The sequence below is a fragment of the Ranitomeya imitator genome, chromosome 10 (assembly GCF_032444005.1).
Source record: "Ranitomeya imitator isolate aRanImi1 chromosome 10, aRanImi1.pri, whole genome shotgun sequence".
NCBI classification, from domain to species: domain Eukaryota; kingdom Metazoa; phylum Chordata; class Amphibia; order Anura; family Dendrobatidae; genus Ranitomeya; species Ranitomeya imitator.
This window is the reverse complement of record NC_091291.1, coordinates 23091400-23116044: the sequence shown is the minus strand read 5'-3', so window position 1 is coordinate 23116044 and position 24645 is coordinate 23091400. Positions and strand designations below refer to the sequence as shown.

At 44.6% G+C, this 24645-nt stretch overlaps 1 protein-coding gene across 1 annotated transcript in view; it reads left to right on the top strand.

Moving 5' to 3' along the window:
* Positions 1-232: 232 nt before the first annotated feature.
* The window catches only part of LOC138650910 (free fatty acid receptor 2-like), a 40470-nt gene continuing 16057 nt past the window's right edge, over positions 233-24645 (top strand). The window contains exon 1 of the mRNA XM_069740783.1: positions 233-276. The gene's annotated coding sequence lies outside the window, so the exon portion shown is untranslated. The remainder of the gene's footprint in view (positions 277-24645) is intronic.

The following is a 24645-nucleotide window of genomic DNA, read 5'->3' as shown; positions in this document are numbered from 1 at the left end:
AGTTCGGCAGCGTTAGACGAGTGAGTAGCCTTGGGTTTACTTCTTGAACTCATAATCCATTTTGCAAAGGGTTAATGATGCGCTCTGTCCACTCTCTAGCAATTAAGAGGCCCTGCCCCCTCCATCTCCACAGTGGGGGTGATGATGATGATGATGAGGGCAGTACTCTTTCCCCAGCACTCCACTGGCTGCACTGTTACATCTGTATCCTCCAGAGGAGCCTCGTCAGCTGCTCAGACACAGCGGAAGGCACAGGGGATTATACAGCTCCTACAAGTAAGTCTCTGATATACAGGTGTAGCAGAGCCGAGTTTGTCGGATGTATCAGAGCTGAAATTGGCGGATGTATCAGATGTAGCAGAGCTGCGTTTTCCAGGTGTAGCAGTGTTAAGTTTGTCAGATGTAGCAGAGCCGAGTTTGTCGGATGTATCAGATATAGCAGAGCCGAGTTTGTCGGATGTATCAGAGCTGAAATTGACGGATGTATCAGATGTAGCAGAGCTGCGTTTTCCAGGTGTAGCAGTGTTAAGTTTGTCAGATGTAGCAGAGCTAAGTTTGCCCGGTGTAGCAGAGCTGAATTTATCAGATGTAGCAAAGCTGTATCAGATGTAGCAGAACTAAGTTTGTTGGGTGTAGCTGGGCTGAATTTGTCAGATGTATCAGATGTAGCAGAGGTAAGTTTGCTGGGTGTAGCAGAGCTGGGTTCATCTGATGCTACAGATGTGGTAGAGCTGACTTTGCTGGGTGTTGCAGAGCCGAATCTATGAGATGTAGCAGAACTGAATTTGTTAGTTGTTTCAGAGCTGAGTTTACCTGATGTAGCAAAGCTGATTTTATCAGATGTAGCAGAGCTGAGTTTGTCATATGTATCAGATGTAGCAGAGCTAAGTTTGCCGGGTGTAGCAGAGCTGAATCTATGAGATGTAGCAGACCTGGGTTTGTCAGATGTAGCAAAGCTGAGTTTGGTGTAGCAGAGCTGAATTTATCAGATCTAGCAGAGCTGAGTTTGCTGGGTGTAGCAGTGCTGAGTTTGTCTGATGTATCAGATGTGGTAGAGCTGACTTTGCCAGGTGTTGCAAAGCTGGATCTATGAGATGTAGCAGACCTGGGTTTATCAGATGTAGCAGAGCTGAGTTTGCCTAGTGTAGCAGAGCTGAATTTATCAGATGTAGCAAAGCTGAATTTGCCTGGTGTAGCTGAGCTGAATTTGTCAGATGTATCAGATGTAGCAGAACTAAGTTTTGCCGGGTGTAGCAGTGCTGAGTTGGTCTGATGTGTGAGATGTAGCAGAGCTGACTTTGCCAGGTGTGTATAACAGAATCTGTCAGATGCAGCAGAGTCATCATGTACTCGCCATGGCGATATCCTAATGTGGTACTGTGCTTTTACATAGGACTGCGCATATATTCATAGGGCACACACAAAATATACAGTCCTAAGAAAATGTGTAAAATAAAAAAAAAATATCTCAGCTTGAATAAATCTCTCCATCCATCTTTAAATCTATTCCAAAGCTGAAGCTCCAGAACTGAGTTTGTCATTTGGCTCAAACCATCATCACATCTCAATTTGCCATCTGTATCTTTACATAGGACTGCTGTGAAAACAAGACAGTGCAGAAAACAGGAAAACAAGACAGTGCAGAAATCATGCAGCTAGATCACTAACTTGGCTCTGCTACATCGTATTTCTCTTTTGCCTTCTTAGTCTTTTCTCACTTTAACAGTCTCTACCTTGTAAGTAGCTTTTTGAGGACAGCCGTGCCCCTTGTTGTTGAATCTGGGGCGCTCTGCATTGGGGGAGACATTGGGTTACCCATAATATAATGCCCCCAGTACTAATACAGACCCCCATTAGGTGAAGAATTTCCCATGTCATAGGCATAAAAAACATAGAGGCCAGAACTGAAGTTTCCCCTGCTTGATCTGACCTTGCTAGCGCAGCTACCTGTAGTCACCACTAGGGGGAGATCACAGCACAGATTGAGCACTGGTTGTATACATCCAAGTGGAGGTAGCTCCCTCTAGTGGTGGCTTCAGGCAGACAGAATGCGGATGTGTTCCTCTTGCAGAGGATTATCTAGGCTGAATGCTTTGCAGAAAATAATGGATCTGCAAAGATTTATTGGTTTTTGCATGTAATCAATGATTCTCCCATGCACTGACAATAAACAGAGGTCTTACAACTGGTGAAAATTGAAACAAAAAGTTTATTGGAAAGTTGCAGAACTTTGTATACTTGAAATAAAGCAGTAAATAACTGATCTGCCATACCAGATGTGGCCACTATGAAAAGGATGGCGCTGTCTGATAAGTACTCAGTGCCAAGACCTCCTCGATCAACTGATCGCTAGCGATTTCTTACTAATCTGATACTGATAGTCGGGAAATATCCCTTAAGGGAATAAAGTAATGATGAATTTGGGTGCAATGCCCCTTTAAGTCCACATCTGCAGTTTTCCTGAAGATATGGAGCTGCCGTATCTCATAAGAGACTGGGAAGTGTGCACTGTACAGATGGCAGCAGCGATGCCAAGGGGAAGATTTACACAGCGCCATTAATTGCTTCTCACCAAGAGGTTTGTGTGCAAATGGTCTGTGCCAAAAGCAGGTCAGGTCACCGGAAACATCGAGCCCGCCGTCTGCCAGATGAGTGCGGACCGTGCCAACAGCAGTGGTAAGAAATCAGACAACTCCGTACTGCAAGATTACTGCAACGTAGGGGACATCAGGGCAAGTGGCATCATAATGTCACCCGCTTATAGTGACCGGTGACACACTGACACTAAAAGCACAGGAAGACAGCTCTGACACTAGGGGCACAGGAAGACAACACTGACACTAGGGATACAGGAAGACAACACTGCCACTAGGGATACAGGAAGACAACTCTGACACTAGGGATACAGGAAGACAACACTGACACTAGGGACACAGGAAGACAACACTGCCACTAGGGGCACAGGAAGACAACACTGCCACTAGGGATACAGGAAGACAACTCTGACACTAGGGATACAGGAAGACAACACTGACACTAGGGATACAGGAAGACAACTCTGACACTAGGGGCACAGGAATAGAACACTGACACTAGGGATACAGGAAGACAACACTGCCACTAGGGATACAGGAAGACAACTCTGACACTAGGGACACAGGAAGACAACACTGACACTAGAGACACAGGAAGACAACACTGACACTAGGGATACAGGAAGACAACTCTGACACTAGGGATACAGGAAGACAACTCTGACACTAGGGACACAGGAAGACAACACTGCCACTAGGGGCACAGGAAGACAACACTGCCACTAGGGATACAGGAAGACAACTCTGACACTAGGGATACAGGAAGACAACACTGACACTAGGGATACAGGAAGACAACTCTGACACTAGGGGCACAGGAATAGAACACTGACACTAGGGATACAGGAAGACAACACTGCCACTAGGGATACAGGAAGACAACTCTGACACTAGGGACACAGGAAGACAACACTGACACTAGAGACACAGGAAGACAACACTGATACTAGGGGCACAGGAAGACAACACTGACACTAGGGACACAGGAAGACAGCTCTGACACTAGGGGCACAGGAAGACAACACTGACACTAGGGATACAGAAAGACAACACTGACTCTAGGGACACAGGAAGACAACACTGACACTAGGGACACATGAAGACAACACTGACACTAGGGATACAGGAAGACAACTCTGACACTAGGGACACAGGAAGACAACACTGACACTAGGGGCACAGGAAGACAACAGTGACACTAGGGACACAGGAAGAGAACACTCACACTAGGGTCACAGGAAGACAACACTGACACTAGGGATACAGGAAGACAACACTGACTCTACAGGCACAGGAAGACAACACTGAAACTAGGGGCACAGGAAAACAACACTGACACTAGGGGTACAGGAATACAACACTGGCACTAGGGGCACAGGAATACAACAATGACACTCGGGGAACAGGAAGACAACACTGACACTAGGGGCACAGGAAGACAACACTGACACTAGGGACACAGGAAGACAACACTGGCACTAGGGGCACAGGAAGACAACACTGACACTAGGGGTACAGGAATAAAACACTGGCACTAGGGGCACAGGAAGACAACAATGACACTCGGGGAACAGGAAGACAACACTGACACTAGGGGCACAGGAAGATAACACTGACACTAGGGGCACAGGAAGACAACACTGACACTAGGGGTACATGAATACAACACTGGCACTAGGGGCACAGGAATACAACAATGACACTCGGGGAACAGGAAGACAACACTGACACTAGGGGCTCAGGAAGACAACACTGACACTAGGGGCACAGGAAGACAACACTGACACTAGGGGCACAGGAAGGCAACACTGACACTCGGGGAACAGGAAGACAACACTGACACTAGGGACACAGGAAGACAACACTGGCACTAGGGGCACAGGAAGACAACACTGACACTAGGGGCACAGGAAGACAACACTGACACTAGGGGCACAGGAAGGCAACACTGACACTCGGGGAACAGGAAGACAACACTGACACTCGGGGAACAGGAAGACAACACTGACACTAGGGGCACAGGAAGACAACACTGACACTAGGGGCACAGGAAGACAACACTGACACTAGGGGCACAGGAAGACAACACTGACACTAGGGGCACAGGAAGACAACACCGACACTAGCGACATAGGAATAGGACACTGATACAAGGGGCACAGGAATATGACACTAACACTCGGGGTACAGGATAATGACGCTGACTCTTGGGGTACAAAATAATTACTCTAATACTAGGGATATAGGATAATGACGCTGACAGTAGGGGTACAGAATAATGACACTGATTCTTGGGGTACAGGCTACTCTTTCGCAGGTGTCTTGCAGCAGTTTAGTTGATTAGCTCATGATTTAATCAGATCTATTTTTGTTTATTTTCCTGTTTCCACAGAGATAGAATATTCATTTAATTTTGGAACCTTCCGCATTTCTTAGACGGTTCTCTTGTATCGTCCTCGAGTATGAATGTAAATTTGCAATTACTGGGAGATTTTTTTTTTCCTTTTCCTTCATTAGAAAGAGAATAATTTAGTTCTCTGTGAAGCTGAGCGGAGATGGCGGACAGTGCTGGTTATAAAGTGAGAGCGCCCGAAAGGCACAGTTCATTCTTCATTTCTGGATTGTAGCAAAAACAATGAAAAAGTTAAAGCATCACTCACCAACAGCTCAGCTCAGTGTTATTGTGGAGCGGCGTTATTACTGCTTACTTTATTCTTACAACAAAACATTTATCTGTGATAGAAGCTGAGTACCGAAAGATTGTCATGTATGTGCACAGTGACTGCACCAGCAGAATAGTGAGTGCAGCTCTGGGGTATAATACAGGATGTAACTCAGGATCAGTAATGTAATGTATGTACACAGTGACTGCACCAGCAGAATAGTGAGTGCAGCTCTGGAGTATAATACAGGATGTAACTCAGGATCAGTAATGTAATGTATGTACACAGTGACTGCACCTGCAGAATAGTGAGTGCAGCTCTGGGGTATAATACAGGATGCAACTCAGGAGCAGTAATGTAATGTATGTACACAGTGACTGCACCAGCAGAATAGTGAGTGCAGCTCTGGAGTATAATACAGGATGTAACTCAGGATCAGTAATGTAATGTATGTACACAGTGACTGCACCAGCAGAATAGTGAGTGCAGCTCTGGAGTATAATACAGGATGTAACTCAGGATCAGTAATGTAATGTATGTACACAGTGACTGCACCAGCAGAATAGTGAGTGCAGCTCTGGAGTATAATACAGGATGTAACTCAGGATTAGTAATGTAATGTATGTACACAGTGACTGCACCAGCAGTATAGTGAGTGCAGCTCTGGAGTATAATACAGGATGTAACTCGGGATCAGTAATGTAATGTATGTACACAGTGACTGCACCAGCAGAATAGTGAGTGCAGCTCTGGAGTATAATACAGGATGTAACTCAGGATCAGTAATGTAATGTATGTACACAGTGACTGCACCAGCAGAATAGTGAGTGCAGCTCTGGAGTATAATACAGGATGTAACTCGGGATCAGTAATGTAATGTATGTACACAGTGACTGCACCAGCAGAATAGTGAGTGCAGCTCTGGAGTATAATACAGGATGTAACTCAGGATCAGTAATGTAATGTATGTACACAGTGACTGCACCAGCAGACTAGTGAGTGCAGCTCTGGGGTATAATACAGGATGTAACTCAGGATCAGTAATGTAATGTATGTACACAGTGACTGCACCAGCAGAATAGTGAGTGCAGCTCTGGGGTATAATACAGGATGTAACTCAGGATCAGTAATGTAATGTATGTACACAGTGACTGCACCAGCAGAATAGTGAGTGCAGCTCTGGAGTATAATACAGGATGTACCTCAGGATCAGTAATGTAATGTATGTACACAGTGACTGCACCAGCAGAATAGTGAGTGCAGCTCTGGGGTATAATACAGGATGTAACTCAGGATCAGTAATGTAATGTATGTACACAGTGACTGCACCAGCAGAATAGTGAGTGCAGCTCTGGGGTATAATACAGGATGCAACTCAGGAGCAGTAATGTAATGTATGTATACAGTGACTGCACCAGCAGTATAGTGAGTGCAGCTCTGGAGTATAATACAGGATGTAACTCGGGATCAGTAATGTAATGTATGTACACAGTGACTGCACCTGCAGAATAGTGAGTGCAGCTCTGGGGTATAATACAGGATGTAACTCAGGATCATTAATGTAATGTATGTACACAGTGACTGCACCTGCAGAATAGTGAGTGCAGCTCTGGAGTATAATACAGGATGTAACTCAGGATCAGTAATGTAATGTATGTATACAGTGACTGCACCAGCAGTATAGTGAGTGCAGCTCTGGAGTATAATACAGGATGTAACTCGGGATCAGTAATGTAATGTATGTACACAGTGACTGCACCAGCAGAATAGTGAGTGCAGCTCTGGGGTATAATGCAGGATGTAACTCAGGATCAGTAATGTAATGTATGTACACAGTGACTGCACCAGCAGAATAGTGTGTGCAGCTCTGGAGTATAATACAGGATGTAACTTAGTTGCTGCATTGCTTCTGTAACACCCCAAGAAACCGGTTGTTACAGTGGTATTGCCTTCCTCACGGGGAGGGTGATGCCATGCCTGGAAGCGAGGAAAGATCCATTTAACAGATAACATGTACATGCAACACTGTTCTGACTCCAGGCCAGAAGGGGGAGTTCTGATTCAGTTTGTGGGTGGCTTCCCTATATATTCTGGCTGGAGGAGGAGTTAGTTAGTCTGTCAGAGAGGAGAGACGAGTGAGGAGTGGAAAGCTGGGGCCGTGCAGACACGAGGTTCTGCAGCTCCTGGAAAGAGAAGAGAGAGGCAAAACAGTCTGTAGGAGACTGTGAGGGGAAAAGGAGCAAAGGAGAAGTGAAGAGCTGGAGGGGAGCTGCGACTGAGCTCTCTCCACACTGAAGCTCAGAATACCGGAGGCCAGAATTCCGAGGTTGTGGGGGTTTCTTCTTGCCCCACAGCAGAAACCGACGGGCAAGAGATTTCAAGTCACCTGACCACCATTAACACCCGAAGGCACAGCAGCATATAGAGCCCGGAGTCACCACGAGAAGGGACACTTGTAAAAAGGCGTGAGTTGCCTGCCGTGCGGGTACCATCATACCTAAAGGGACAGAGAGAAAGTGAGGACCTTGTGTGAAGCCTTAGGCAGCAGAGGACTACAACACAGTGCAGTAAGAAAGGCTTCCAACCCCACCTGGCTAGGGGGATTCTGAATCGCTTCCAGGCTGGCCGGACCTCACCATCACCTGTGATCCGTACCCTGGACTGTGGCTGCATAATAACAGTAAAAGGTAAAGAGACTGCAACCTTGTGTCCACTAATTCTTTCCGGTACTACACCGTCTGTCATCTGTACCCAATACACCGGGAGACCTGTGGACTAAGCTTCACCTGTGGGAAGTCATACCATCCCTACTGCAATACCATCCTCCCCAGAGAACCCCTTTAAGCAGCGTCGGTCATCCCTGACCATATACCACAGGTGGCGTCACGAACATTCTTTATTCAAAACAACCCCTTTAAAGACCTTCCCTTTAACAGGGACAGGTCACTGCCACCGTGACTACTCCTTTTACGACCACCGGACCTGGTACCGAGTATCCCCTAGGCCCTAGCGGGCGCTCCACTTCTGTAGATTATATCTGAGTTTGTACTGACTCATCTGTTCTGCGCTCACTTATAATAACCATCACTCATTATTTCCTTATAATACATAATATTAAATTCTGGATGTAATATAGATGTGGATGATTATGATAATATCTGCGCTCAGCTGCCCGTGAACGTCACATTTTTTTCTCATAACTTGTCGTATGACACGTCACGTCAGGGCGAGATCCGCACATGGACGGCCGATCATCAGTGATCTAATTATCACAATTGTTTCCTGGCAGTGATGCGATTAATTACGGTAACGTATAATTATCAGCGGCTCCTTCCATCTCCTTCCTATAAGGATCGCTTTGCATTAGGTCACAGATCAGATTGTCGCAGCGAAGCCTTAAAGACGGTGAAATCATCACGTAATTCATATGCGGAAAAAAACGGAATATTCTTATATGTCTAAGAAAAGTGATCTAGGTAACAAGTTACACCTCTGAACAATTTTTGACCATACTTCTATTTTATCGGGGGTTGTAAGACTTTTGCCACTTTTTTCTACTTTTCGAATTCATCTTAGTAAAAATAAACAACTTTGCAGATCTCTGTGACCTCCGAGAACTTGTCATCAGGGTCTTTATTACCCTGGTCCTATCGACAGATTTAATACAGTGGGGACTGAGTCACTGTCACTAATGACCCAGGTCTTCGTTAATCAATGGGGATTGTTGGAAAAGTAACGCTAATGATTGACAGTAATCCCAACGACGGAGACTAATAATGAGGAACCCGCCTTAAACCTTGTGACCTGAGAGATCGTCTTCATCTTTTTTATGTCATTCATTGGACACATGGCTAGTGATCAGCAAGAGATGGCATCGCTACCTTTAATGGTTATTTAAAGGGGCACTCCAGACCCAGTCTTCTCAGGAATACTCGGTGGAGCACCATGAGTACCTTTCCACCAACAACCCAACATTTGAAAGGAGTATAAAATATGGGCAGTGGGAGTAATGACGGCACAATCAGGATATGACGGAATAAGAGAGGAACCCTAAGACTGAAGAAGTTGGATACACTGATGGAGAAATACTAGTGAGTGAATTCAACTTTCTTGGGAAAACACTGTCTGGGGTCTCCCTTTAAATTTCCCATGAGTGCATAGTCATCAAAGGCGCCCAGAGAAAACTTCAGATGATGTCGTAAAGCTCTCGTTTCTGATTTAGAATCGTAGGGTTGAGGTTGAAGTTGAGGTTCACCTGGTTAGGTGGATCCTCTAAATCTGAGGTCGAGGTGGGCACAAAGATCCAGGGCGTTGATGAAGCAAGCTGAAATTTTCATAGGCGTCAAGGAGGTGGAACCCAGCAGGAATCGAAGCAAGTAAAGGACAGAAGGCGGAGAACGCCAAACATAGAGGTCTACAGTCAAAATTCCAAGACACAGGTGTGTGTCAATGGGCCTATAATAGGTTTAGGGAGATGATGTAATTGATCCACGCTGGGAAATCTACAAAACCAACGTGGAGCTCAACAGAAGGCAGTGGACCCAGTAGAAGGAGGTGAATCCCGGAACAGTTGTGTTACAGGTTTCTCTGTAACTTCTATTAAAACTCCTTCTCCCTTACAAGGCTCCATAAAGTGCCCAAAAAATATTATGATACAGCTCACCCAAAATACAGTTACTATTATTTATAATTTAATGACCTTTGGATTGATCTTGAGCCATGGTGAGTTGATGGATGGATAGTCTATAGGAAGATTGATCCTGCGCAAGCCCAGATAGGTCCTAAAGGGTCTTCTCCGCCATTATCTTGATAGAACTAAGCCATTCGGTTGTCGGTCTTCCTCTTCTCCTTGCTTCTTCTATTTTTCCGACCATAATGTCTCTCCACAATGATTGCTCTCTTCGTACGATGTGTCCGCAAGTTGCTTCGAGTGACATGTCTGACTTGATTTGTTCCAAAATTGATTAGTTTTATCTTCTTGTCATCCATGGTATTGATAACATCCTTCTCCAGCACCACATTTCGAAGGCATTGTTCCTTCTTCTGTCTTGTTTCTTTATTGTCCAGGTCTCGCATCCGTATGTTGCTATAGAAAAGAGCAGGCTATGTACGAGTCGTGTCTTTACCAGTGAAATGTTCCTCGATTTGAAGACCTTGTCCAGTGACTTCATTGTTGATTTGCCCACAGCGATTCCCTTATTGACTCCCGATGTCTTCACTGTATCTTGAGTGATCATTGATCTGAGTAGTTTGAAGTCCTTTACAACTTTTAGTTCGCCGTCGTCCATTTTAAATGTGTCCCTGTCATACCTGGCAGTAGCCAATATCTTTGTCTTCTTTGTGTTGAGCCCCATGTTCGAGCCTTGCATCTCGATAAGTCCTTCATTCCATCTACGCTATACATTGGTCGAATAATGCCATCAAACAGTGAACAAAAACTACAAATAAAACCTAAAAAAATACAATCAAAAGGTGCCTGATTAATATCATCATACATAGCTAAAACAATGCAAACATATATTGCTCAAATAATGCAAGTATGACTGTCCAAAAATTATCATCATACAATGCCCAAATAAAGCCATTATACAGTTCCCCAATAATACCATTATACATAGCGAAAACAGTACAAACATAGATTGCTCAAATAATGCAACTATCACTACTGTCCAAAAATTATCATCATACAATGCCCATATAAAACCATTATAAAAGTGCCCCAATAATACCATCATGCATACTGAAAACAATACAAACATACATTGCTCAAATAATGCAACTATCACTATCCAAAAATTATCATCATACAATGCCCATATAAAACCATCATAAAGTGTCCCAATAACAAAACCATGCATGACAAAAACAATACAAACATAGATTGCTCAAATAACGCAACTATCACTGTCCAAAAATTATCATCATACAATGCCCATATAAAACCATCATAAAGTCCCCCAATAACAAAACCATACATAACAAAAACAATACAAACATAGATTGCTCAAATAATGCAACTATCACTGTCCAAAAATTATCATCGTACAATGCCCAAATAAAACCATTATACAGTGCCCAAATAATATAATCAGTGTCTGCATAAAACAATTATATAATTCATTTAGTGCCCAAATAATAAGGTCATAAATAATAAAGCCGTACAGCCCAAACAACCTTGACATCCAGTTGTATCCTGTGCTTTGTGTTTGATTTTCTATAAATTGCGTAGATCCAGGGGATTAATATTTATACCAATCAGAGATGATTAGACTTAATGATCAGAGTAATATTTGTCACTAGTTAATCAGTGGGGCAAATTTATGGACAGCCTCAATCATTCTGCATTATTTTTGCATTTCTTAGATGGCGCTGTGCGTCCAGTCGACCAGCTGTCAGTGAGCTATTATCCACCACAGGACGCCGCTGACTTCCCCTCCCGTGTCCAATCTCGTCCACTTTCACAAATAATAATGGCGCAAAACTCGTTCCACTAATGAACAACACCTTCTGTTCCCAATTACCGGGCTCTGAGCCAGAGATCGTCCATTAACCACTTCCTTCTCGATGACCAGGAGCTTGGCCGAGCTTCATGAGCAATCTGATTGGGTATTGATCCAGATGCCGCAAACTCCTGCCCTGCGCCTTCTCCACCTCCGGACCTCACCGTCTGAGATTTACACACTTTATGTTCATACATTTATTCTTCTATGATGTTCTGCCCGTCTGAGAGAGCGAGTGAGAAAAAGAAAGCGAGAATGAGAGAGAAAGAAAGAAACAGACAGAAGGAAAGAAAGATATATTAAAAGATAAAAAGATGAATAAATACATTAATAAATTGATAGATAATGATTTGATGGGTGGACGATCAGAATACATATATAGACAACAGATATTAGATAGATAATTAAGAGATAGAGACATAGATAGATAATAGATTGGTAATAGATAGATAGATATATAGATAGATAATAGATAATAGATAGATAATAGATAGATAATAGATAATAGATAGATAATAGATAGATAATAGATAGATAGATAATAGATAGATAATAGATAGATAATAGATAGATAATAGATAGATAGATAATAGATAGATAATATATAAATAGATAATAGATAGATAGATAGATAGATAGATGATAGATAGATAATAGATAGATAATAGATAGATAGATAATAGATAGATAATAGATAATAGATAGATAATAGATAGATAATAGATAGATAATAGATAGATAATAGATAGATAATAGATAGATAGATAATAGATAATAGATAGATAATAGATAATAGATAGATAATAGATAGATAATATATAAATAGATAATAGATAGATAGATAGATAAATAATAGATAGATAGATAATAGATAGATAGATAGATAATAATAGATAGATAATAATACTGTAGATAGATAATAGATAATAGATAGATATAGATAATAGAAAGATAGATAATAGATAGATAATACATAGATAGATAATACATAGATAGATAATACATAGATAGATAATAGATAGATAGATAATAGATAGATAATAGATAATAGATAATAGATAGATAGATAATAGATAGATAGATGATAGATAGATAATACATAGATAGATGATAGATAGATAGATAATAGATAGATAGATAATAGATAGATAATAGATAGATAATAGATAGATAATAGATAGATAGATAATAGATAGATAGATAGATAATAGATAGATAATAGATAATAGATAATACATAGATAGATAATAGATAATAGATAGATAGATAATAGATAGATAATAGATAGATAGATAGATAGATAGATAGATAGATAGATAGATAGATAACAGATAATATACTTTTTATCATAAGATTTGTCCAGTTTAACTAAAAAGTGTCATATTGGAAAATTGAACTGCAAAGTGTTTGTGTTGCCGCAGCCGTAGTGGAAGGTGTCGGAGGCCGTACAATCCTCACACCCAAACATAACACGGCCATTGGCTTTACAAGGAGAATGTGAAAAAGAACTCAGAAAATCTAGACAATAAACGTCTGCTAATGCCGCACATGAAGAGGAATGAAAACACTGTGAGCTATAAAACAGAGAAGGGACATTCATAGCAATTTATATGCAATTTTACCTGTTCAATATTTATACTGGGAGGAAATCAGCAAGTAGGTCTAAATATGGCAGCAACCAATAAAATGTTCAAAGTGGTCCAACATATTACGGGGAATTATTAGATATCGCCATCATAAACAACATTTTAGAAAGTGCTGTACATATAAGATTAATCAACATTTGCTGTTTACTCACTGTGTGCAAACATTACATTACCTATCTTGTATTACGCTCCAGAGCTGCACTCACTATTCTGCTGGTGCAGTCACTGTGTACATATATTACATTACTGGTCCTGAGTTACATCTTGTATTACGCTCCAGAGCTGCACTCACTATTCTGATGGTGCAGTCACTGTGTACATATATTACATTACTGGTCCTGAGTTACATCCTGTATTATACCCCAGAGCTGCACTCACTATTCTGCTGGTGCAGTCACTGTGTACATACATTACTGATCCTGAGTTACATCCTGTATTATACCCCAGAGCTGCACTCACTATTCTGCTAGTGCAGTCACTGTGTACATACATTACTGATCCTGAGTTACATCCTGTATTATACCCCAGAGCTGCACTCACTATTCTGCTGGTGCAGTCACTGTGTACATATATTACATTACTGATCCTGAGTTACATCTTGTATTACGCTCCAGAGCTGCACTCACTATTCTGCTGGTGCAGTCACTGTGTACATATATTACATTACTGGTCCTGAGTTACATCCTGTATTATACCCCAGAGCTGCACTCACTATTCTGCTGGTGCAGTCACTGTGTACATACATTACTGATCCTGAGTTACATCCTGTATTATACCCCAGAGCTGCACTCACTATTCTGCTAGTGCAGTCACTGTGTACATACATTACATTACTGATCCTGAGTTACATCCTGTATTATACCCCAGAGCTGCACTCACTATTCTGCTGGTGCAGTCACTGTGTACATACATTACATTACTGATCCTGAGTTAGATCCTGTATTATACCCCAGAGCTGCACTCACTATTCTGCTGGTACAGTCACTGTGTACATACATTACATTACTGATCCTGAATTACATCCTGTATTATACTCCAGAGCTGCACTCACTATTCTGCTGGTGCAGTCACTGAGTACATACATTACTGATCCTGAGTCACATCCTGTATTATACCCCAGAGCTGCACTCACTATTCTGCTGGTGCAGTCACTGTGTACATACATTACATTACTGATCCTGAGTTACATCCTGTATTATACCCCAGAGCTGCACTCACTATTCTGCTGGTGCAGTCACTGTGTACATACATTACTGATCTTGAGTTACATCCTGTATTATACTCCAGAGCTGCACTCACGATTCTGCTGGTACAGTCACTGTGTACATACATTACTGATCCTGAGTTACAGCCTGTATTATACTCCAGAGCTGCACTCACTATTCTGCTGGTACAGTCACTGTGTACATACATTACTGATCCTGAGTTACATCCTGTATTATACTGCAGAGCTGCACTCACTATTCTGCTGGTGCAGTCACTGTGTACATACATTACATTACTGATCCTGAGTTACAGCCTGTATTATACTCCAGAGCTGCACTCACTATTCTGCTGGTGCAGTCACTGTGTACATACATTACATTACTGATCCTGAGTTACATCCTGCTTTATACTCCAGAGCTGCACTCACTACTCTACTGGTGCAGTCACTGTGTACATACATTACATTACTGATCCTGAGTTACAGCCTGTATTATACCCCAGAGCTGCACTCACTATTCTGCTGGTGCAGTCACTGTGTGCATACATTGCATTACTGATCCTGAGTTACATCCTGTATTATACTCCAGAGCTGCACTCACTATTCTGCTGGTGCAGTCACTGTGTACATACATTACATTACTGATCCTGAGTTACATCCTGTATTATACTCCAGAGCTGCACTCACTATTCTGCTGGTGCAGTCACTGTGTACATACATTACTGATCCTGAGTTACAGCCTGTATTATACTCCAGAGCTGCACTCACTATTCTGCTGGTACAGTCACTGTGTACATACATTACTGATCCTGAGTTACATCCTGTATTATACTGCAGAGCTGCACTCACTATTCTGCTGGTGCAGTCACTGTGTACATACATTACATTACTGATCCTGAGTTACAGCCTGTATTATACTCCAGAGCTGCACTCACTATTCTGCTGGTGCAGTCACTGTGTACATACATTACATTACTGATCCTGAGTTACATCCTGCTTTATACTCCAGAGCTGCACTCACTACTCTACTGGTGCAGTCACTGTGTACATACATTACATTACTGATCCTGAGTTACAGCCTGTATTATACCCCAGAGCTGCACTCACTATTCTGCTGGTGCAGTCACTGTGTGCATACATTGCATTACTGATCCTGAGTTACATCCTGTATTATACTCCAGAGCTGCACTCACTATTCTGCTGGTGCAGTCACTGTGTACATACATTACATTACTGATCCTGAGTTACATCCTGTATTATACTCCAGAGCTGCACTCACTATTCTGCTGGTGCAGTCACTGTGTACATACATTACTGATCCTGAGTTACATCCTGTATTATACTCCAGAGCTGCACTCACTATTCTGCTTGTACAGTCACTGTGTACATACATTACTGATCCTGAGTTACAGCCTGTATTATACTGCAGAGCTGCACTCACTATTCTGCTGGTGCAGTCACTGTGTACATACATTACATTACTGATCCTGAGTTACCTCCTGTATTATACTCCAGAGCTGCACTCACTATTCTGCTGGTGCAGTCACTGTGTACATAAATTACATTACCGATCCTGAGTTACCTCCTGTATTATACCCCAGAGCTGCACTCACTATTCTGCTGGTGCAGTCACTGTGTACATACATTACATTACTGATCCTGAGTTACATCCTGTATTATACTCCAGAGCTGCACTCACTATTCTGCTGGTGCAGTCACTGTGTACATACATTACATTACTGATCCTGAGTTACATCCTGTATTATACCCCAGAGCTGCACTCACTATTCTGCTGGTGCAGTCACTGTGTACATACATTACATTACTGATCCTGAGTTACATCCTGTATTATACCCCAGAGCTGCACTCACTATTCTGCTGGTGCAGTCACTGTGTACATACATTACATTAATGATCCTGAGTTACATCCTGTATTATACTCCAGAGCTGCACTCACTATTCTGCTGGTGCAGTCACTGTGTACATACATTACATTACTGCTCCTGAGTTACATCCTGTATTATACTCCAGAGCTGCACTCACTATTCTGCTGGTGCAGTCACTGTGTACATACATTACATTACTGATCCTGAGTTACATCCTGTATTATACCCCAGAGCTGCACTCACTATTCTGCTGGTGCAGTCACTGTGTACATACATTACATTACTGATCCTGAGTTACCTCCTGTATTATACTCTAGATGGAACAGCATTATAGTAGTTATATTCTTGTACATAGGGGGCAGTATTATCTACTATATAATTGTCTAAGGGTCACTTCCGTCTGTCTGTCCTTCTGTCACGGTTATTCATTCGCTGATTGGTCTCACCAGCTGCCTGTCATGGCTGCCGCGACCAATCAGCGACGGCCACAGTCCGATTAGTCCCTCCCCTACTCCCCTGCAGTCAGTGCCCAGCGCCCGCTCCGTAATCCCCTCCACTCACCGCTCACACAGGCTTAATGGCAGCGGTGACGGCCCACGGTGTAACGTGCTCCGTTACCGCTGCTATTAACCCTGTGTGTCCCCAACTATTTACTATTGATGCTGCCTATGCAGCATCAATAGTAAAAATACGTCATGTTAAAAATAATAATAAAAAAAAAAAAACCTGCTATACTCACCCTCCGCCACCGTTCTCGCTCCTCGCCACGTTCCCGGGACCGCTCCATTGCAAGCGGTAGCTTCTGGTCCCAGGGCTGGTGTGCGACAAGTACCTGCCGTGACGTCATCACAGGTCCTGCTCACACCAGCCGTGGGACCACTGGAAGCTGCCATTTGCAATGGAGCGGTATCGGGAGCGTGGCGAGGTGCGGCAAAGGCGGCGGAAGGTGAGTATATGTTTCTTTATTTTTTTTAAGTCTCTATACTATGTGGCTCTGTGTTTGGCAATATACTACGTGGCTGGGCAATATACTACGTGGATGGACAATATACTACGTGGCTGGGCAATATACTATGTGACTGGGCAATATACTACGTGACTAGGCAATATACTACGTGACTGGGCAACATACTACGTGGCTGGGCAATATACTATGTGACTAGGCAATATACTACGTGGCTGGGCAATATAGTACGTGACTGGGCAATATACTACATGGCTGGGCAATATACTACGTGACTGGGCAATATACTACGTGACTAGGCAATATACTACGTGGCTGGGCAATATAGTACGTGACTGGGCAATATACTACGTGGCTGGGCAATATACTACGTGACTAGGCAATATACTACGTGGCTGGGCAATATAGTACGTGACTGGGCAATATACTACATGGCTGGGCAATATACTACGTGACTAGGCAATATACTACGTGACTGGGCAATATACTATGTGGCTGGCCAATATACTACGTGACTGGGCAATATACTACGTGGCTGGGCAATATACTACGTGGCTGGGCAATATACTACATGGCTGGGCAATATACTATGTGGCTGGCCAATATACTATGTGGCTGGCCAATATACTACGTGACTGGGCAATATACTATGTGGCTGGCCAATATACTACGTAGCTGTGCAATATACTACGTGACTTGGCAATATACTACGTGACTGGGTAATATACTATGTGGCTGGGCAATATACTACGTGACTGGACAATATACTACGTGGCTGGCCAATATACTACGTAGCTGTGCAATATACTACGTGACTGGGCAATATACTACGTGACTGGGCAATATACTACGTGGCTGGGCAACATACTACGTGGCTGGGCAATATACTATGTGGCAATATACTACTTGAATGGGCAATATACTACATCACTGGGCAATATACTACGTGACTGGGCAATATACTACGTGGCTGGGCAATATACTACGTAACTGGGCAATATACTACGTGACTGGGCAATATACTACGTGACTGGGCAATATACTACGTGGGCTGTGCAATATACTACGTGGCTGGGCAATATACTACGTGACTGGGCAATATACTACGTGACTGTGCAATATACTACGTGGGCTGTGCAATATACTACGTGGCTGGGCAATATACTATGGGACTGGGCAATATACCACGTCGCTGGGCAATATACTACGTGGCAATATACTACGTGACTGGGCAATATACTACGTGGGCTGTGCAATATACTATGTGGCTGGGCAATATACTATGTGACTGGGCAATATACTACGTCGCTGGGCAATATACTACGTGACTGGGCAATATACTACGTGGCTGGGCAATATACTATGTGACTGGGCAATATACTACGTCGCTGGGCAATATACTACGTGGCTGGGCAATATACTACGTGGCTGGGCAATATACTATGTGACTGGGCAATATACTACGTAACTGGGCAATATACTATGTGAGATGTGCAATATACTATGTGTCTGGGCAATATACTACGTGACTTGGCAATATACTACGTGGCTGGGCAATATACTATGTGGCTGGGCAATATACTACGTGACTGGACAATATACTACGTGGCTGGCCAATATACTACGTAGCTGTGCAATATACTACGTGACTGGGCAATATACTACGTGACTGGGCAATATACTACGTGACTGGGCAATATACTACGTGACTGGCAATATACTACGTGGCTGGGCAATATACTACGTGGCTGGGCAATATACTATGTGGCAATATACTACTTGAATGGGCAATATACTACATTGCTGGGCAATATACTACGTGGCTGGGCAATATACTACGTAACTGGGCAATATACTACGTGACTGGGCAATATACTACGTGACTGGGCAATATACTACGTGGGCTGTGCAATATACTACGTGGCTGGGCAATATACTACGTGACTGGGCAATATACTACGTGACTGGGCAATATACTATGGGACTGGGCAATATACCACGTCGCTGGGCAATATACTACGTGGGCTGTGCAATATACTACGTGGCTGGGCAATATACTATGGGACTGGGCAATATACCACGTCGCTGGGCAATATACTACGTGGCAATATACTACGTGACTGGGCAATATACTACGTGGGCTGTGCAATATACTATGTGGCTGGGCAATATACTATGTGACTGGGCAATATACTACGTGACTGGGCAATATACTACGTGGGCTGTGCAATATACTACGTGGCTGGGCAATATACTATGGGACTGGGCAATATACCACGTCGCTGGGCAATATACTACGTGGCAATATACTACGTGGGCTGTGCAATATACTATGTGGCTGGGCAATATACTATGTGACTGGGCAATATACTACGTCGCTGGGCAATATACTACGTGACTGGGCAATATACTACGTGGCTGGGCAATATACTATGTGACTGGGCAATATACTACGTAACTGGGCAATATACTATGTGAGATGTGCAATATACTACGTGGCTGGGCAATATACTATGTGTCTGGGCAATATCAGGGCTGCCACTAGAAATTTCGGGGCCCCATACTGGCAAAATTTTCGGGGCCCCCTTGAGACTCCGCCCAGGCTCCACCCCAGCCCCGCCTCCAGGCTCCACCCCTCGAACTGTCCACAGTCCCACCGCTCTCTCTTGGAAAAACTCCACTTCTCACCTATCACACATTGACAGTTCCCATCACCAGATCACACATATAGCCGGCAGCTTTTGTTTTGGCCAAAAGATTTTTTAAGCCGCCACCATAACACGGTAGACACTTTTGGCCGGGCCCTACTCTGCTGTAACCTATTAAATATTTGTTAAAATATGCAATACAATTTAGGTATATTTTTATTTATTTTTCAATTTGTAAAATGCCCAATAATATCACATACAAGGAACAAATACCACAACACCATGTCCAGATGACATATTACCACCACAGTGATCGAATAATATCACATACAAGGAACAAATACCACAACACCATGACCAGACCACATATTACCACCACAGTGATCGAATAATATCACATACAAGGAACAAATACCACAACACCATGTCCAGACCACATATTACCACCACATAGTGACTGAATACTACAATTCTGATCAGTAATTTTTAAAAAAGCACCATACTATCACCATAAGTGCCATTATACACAGGAGATCTGTACTTAGTATGCAGTGTCTGTGTACAGATAATATAGTGATCACTAGTGAAATTATACACAGGAGCTCTGTATACAGTGTATAGTGTCAGTGTATAGGTAACACACTGACTCACCAGTGACGTCTCTAGGTGAAGTCCTTCATCTTTCATCCAGCACAGACCGCCATCATTTCATCCAGCCAGGACTTCTCTCTGCAGGAAATAACACAGTTATCTCGAGCTCCGCTTGCAGAACACATTACTTAATTTTTCACAACTTCTACATTACACCACATGAAGAAGGCGACATAGTATCACTCTATACAGTAACAGGACCGCCCCCATTTAAAACAGTATACTCAAAAAATAAAATAAATACATCACTGCAGTAATAATATCCCTAAATTAGCCCCTATGGTATTAATAATATCACCCAGCCTGGCCCCGTGTGTCTCATTCCTGGCGTCAGCGAGATATTCTCCCATCCTGCCCTCATGAGTATCCATTCTGCCCCATATGATCTCCTTATCCTGCCCCATATGATCGCCCCATGTGATCTCTCCATCCTGCCCCATCTGTCTCCATCATATCCATCCTGCCCCATGATCCTGCACGATCTGTCTCCAATTCTGCCCCCAGTGTCTCCAATCATGCCCCATGTCTCCATTCTGCCCCCTATGTCTCCAACCATGCCCCCATGTCTGCAATCCTGACACTTGTCTCCAATCATGCCCCCTGTGTCTCCATTCTGCCCCATCTGTCTCCAATCCTGCCCCATCTGTCTCCAGTCATGCCCCCATGTCTTTCATCCTGCCCCGTGTCTCCAATCATGCCCCGTATCTCCATTCTGCCCCGTGTCTCGCATTCTGCCCCTGGGTCTCACAGTCTGCCCCTGTGTCCAGCATTCTGCACCTGTCACTGTGTCCAGCATTCTGCCCCTGTCACTGTGTCCAGCATTTCTGCCCCACTGTGTCCAGCATTCTGCCCCAATGTCCAGCATTCTGCCCCTGTCACTGTGTCCAGCATTTCTGCCCCTGTCTCCAGCATTCTGCCCCACTGTGTGTCCAGCATTCTGCCCCACTGTGTGTCCAGCATTCTGCCCCACTGTGTGTCCAGCATTCTGCCCCACTGTGTGTCCAGCATTCTGCCCCACTGTGTGTCCAGCATTCTGCCCCACTGTGTGTCCAGCATTCTGCCTCACTGTGTCCAGCATTTCTGCCCTGTGTCCAGCATTTCTGCCCCTGTGTGTCCAGCATTCTGCCCCACTGTGTCCAGCATTCTGCCCCACTGTGTGTCCAGCATTTCTGCCCCTGTGTGTGTCCACCATTCTGTCCCACTGTGTCCAGCATTTCTGCCTCTGTGTCCAGCATTTTTGTCCCACTGTGTCCAGCATTTCTGCCCCACTGTGTCCAGCATTTCTGCCCCTGTGTGTCCAGCATTCTGCCCCACTGTGTCCAGCATTCTGCCCCACTGTGTGTCCAGCATTTCTGCCCCTGTCTCCAGCATTCTGCCCCACTGTGTGTCCAGCATTTCTGCCCCTGTGTCCAGCATTTCTGCCCCTGTGTCCAGCATTTCTGCCCCTGTGTCCAGCATTTCTGCCCCTGTGTCCAGCATTTCTGCCCCTGTGTGTCCAGCATTTCTGCCCCTGTGTGTCCAGCATTCTGCCCCACTGTGTCCAGCATTTCTGCCCCACTGTGTGTCCAGCATTTCTGCCCCTGTGTATGTCCACCATTCTGTCCCACTGTGTCCAGCATTTCTGCCCCTGTGTCCAGCATTTCTGCCCCACTGTGTCCAGCATTTCTGCCCCACTGTGTCCAGCATCCTGCCCCCATTGTGTCCAGCATCCTGCCCCACTGTGTCCAGCATTTCTGCCCCACTGTGTCCAGCATTTCTGCCCCACTGTGTCCAGCATTTCTGCCCCACTGTGTCCAGCATTTCTGCCCCACTGTGTCCAGCATTTCTGCCCCTGTGTGTCCACATTTCTGCCCCACTGTGTCCAGCATTCTGCCCCACTGTGTCCACCATTCTGCCCCACTGTGTCCGGCATTTCTGCCCCTGTGTCACTGTGTCCAGCATTCTGCCCCACTGTGTCCACCATTCTGCCCCTGTGTGTCCACCATTCTGTCCCACTGTGTCCAGCATTTCTGCCCCACTGTGTCCAGCATTTCTGCCCCACTGTGTCCAGCATTCTGCCCCACTGTGTCTGGCATTTCTGCCCCTGTGTGTCCAGCATTCTGCCCCACTGTGTCCACCATTCTGCCCCACTGTGTCCAGCATTTCTGCCCCACTGTGTCCAGCATTTCTGCCCCACTGTGTCCAGCATTCTGCCCCACTGTGTCCACCATTCTACCCCTGTGTGTCCACCATTCTGCCCCTGTGTGTCCACCATTCTGCCCCTGTGTGTCCACCATTCTGCCCCTGTGTGTCCACCATTCTGCCCCACTGTGTCCAGCATTTCTGCCCCTGTGTGTCCAGCATTTCTGCCCCTGTGTGTCCACCATTCTGCCCCTGTGTGTCCAGCATTTCTGCCCCTGTGTGTCCACCATTTCTGCCCCTGTGTGTCCAGCATTTCTGCCCCTGTGTGTCCATCATCCTGCCCCCCGGGCCCCCCTGGATCGCAGCAGCTCTCAAAGAAAAAAAAAAAACACAACTTCTTACCTGGCCAAGCTCCAGCGCCGGGTGAAGCTCCCTCTCCAGGCTCCACACAGACGCACTCGCCGCCGGGCCCGGCGGCTGACAATGACGTCAGACGCCGGCGGCGGCGAGTGCGCACTGCGGCCCTATTCAGCCGCCAGCCTCAGACTGGCTGGCGGCTGTTAACTATTGACGTGCGGGCGCGGGCCCGCACGTCAATAGTGTGCCGCTGCCGCAGCACCTGCAGGTGGGGCCCGGTGACCAGATGAGACGGGGCCCGATGCGGGCCCCCTCTGCTCACCGGGCCCCATACGCCAGTTACGGCTGTCATGCCCTGATGGCGGCCCTGGGCAATATACTGCATGACTGGGCAATATACTACGTGTTTAGGCAACATACTACGCGGCTGGGCAATATACTACGTCGCTGGGCAATATACTACGTGACTGGGCAATATACTACGTGGCTGGGCAATATACTACGTGGCTGGGCAATATACTACGTGGCTGGGCAATATACTACGTGACTGGGCAATATACTATGTGGCTGGGCAATATACTACGTGGCTGGGCAATATACTACGTGACTGGGCAATATACTACGTGACTGGGCAATATACTACGTGACTGGGCAATATACTACGTGACTGGGCAATATACTGCGTCGCTGGGCAATATACTACGTGACTGGGCAATATACTACATAACTTGGCAATATACTACATGGGCTGTGCAATATACTACGTGGCTGGGCAATATACTACGTGACTGGGCAATATACTATGTGGCTGGGCAACATACTACGTGGCTGGGCAATATACTACGTGACTGGGCAATATACTACGTAACTTGGCAATATACTACATGGGCTGTGCAATATACTACGTGGCTGGGAAATATACTACGTGACTGGGCAATATACTACGTGACTGGGCAATATACTACGTGACTGGGCAATATACTACGTGGCTGGGCAATATACTACGTGACTGGGCAATATACTACGTAACTGGGCAATATACTATGTGGGCTGTGCAATATACTACGTGGCTGGGCAATATACATGACTGGGCAATATACTACGTCGCTGGGCAATATACTATGTGACTGGGCAATATACTACGTGACTGGGCAATATACTATGTGGCTGGGCAATATACTACGTGACTGGGCAATATACTATGTGGCTGGGCAATATACTACATCGATGGGCAATATACTACGTTGCTGGGCAATATACTACGTGACTGGGCAATATACTACATGACTGGGCAATATGCTACGTAGCTGGGCAATATACTACGTGACTGGGCAATATACTATGTGACTGGGCAATATACTACATAGCTGGGCAATATACTACGTGACTGGGCAATATACTACGTGACTGG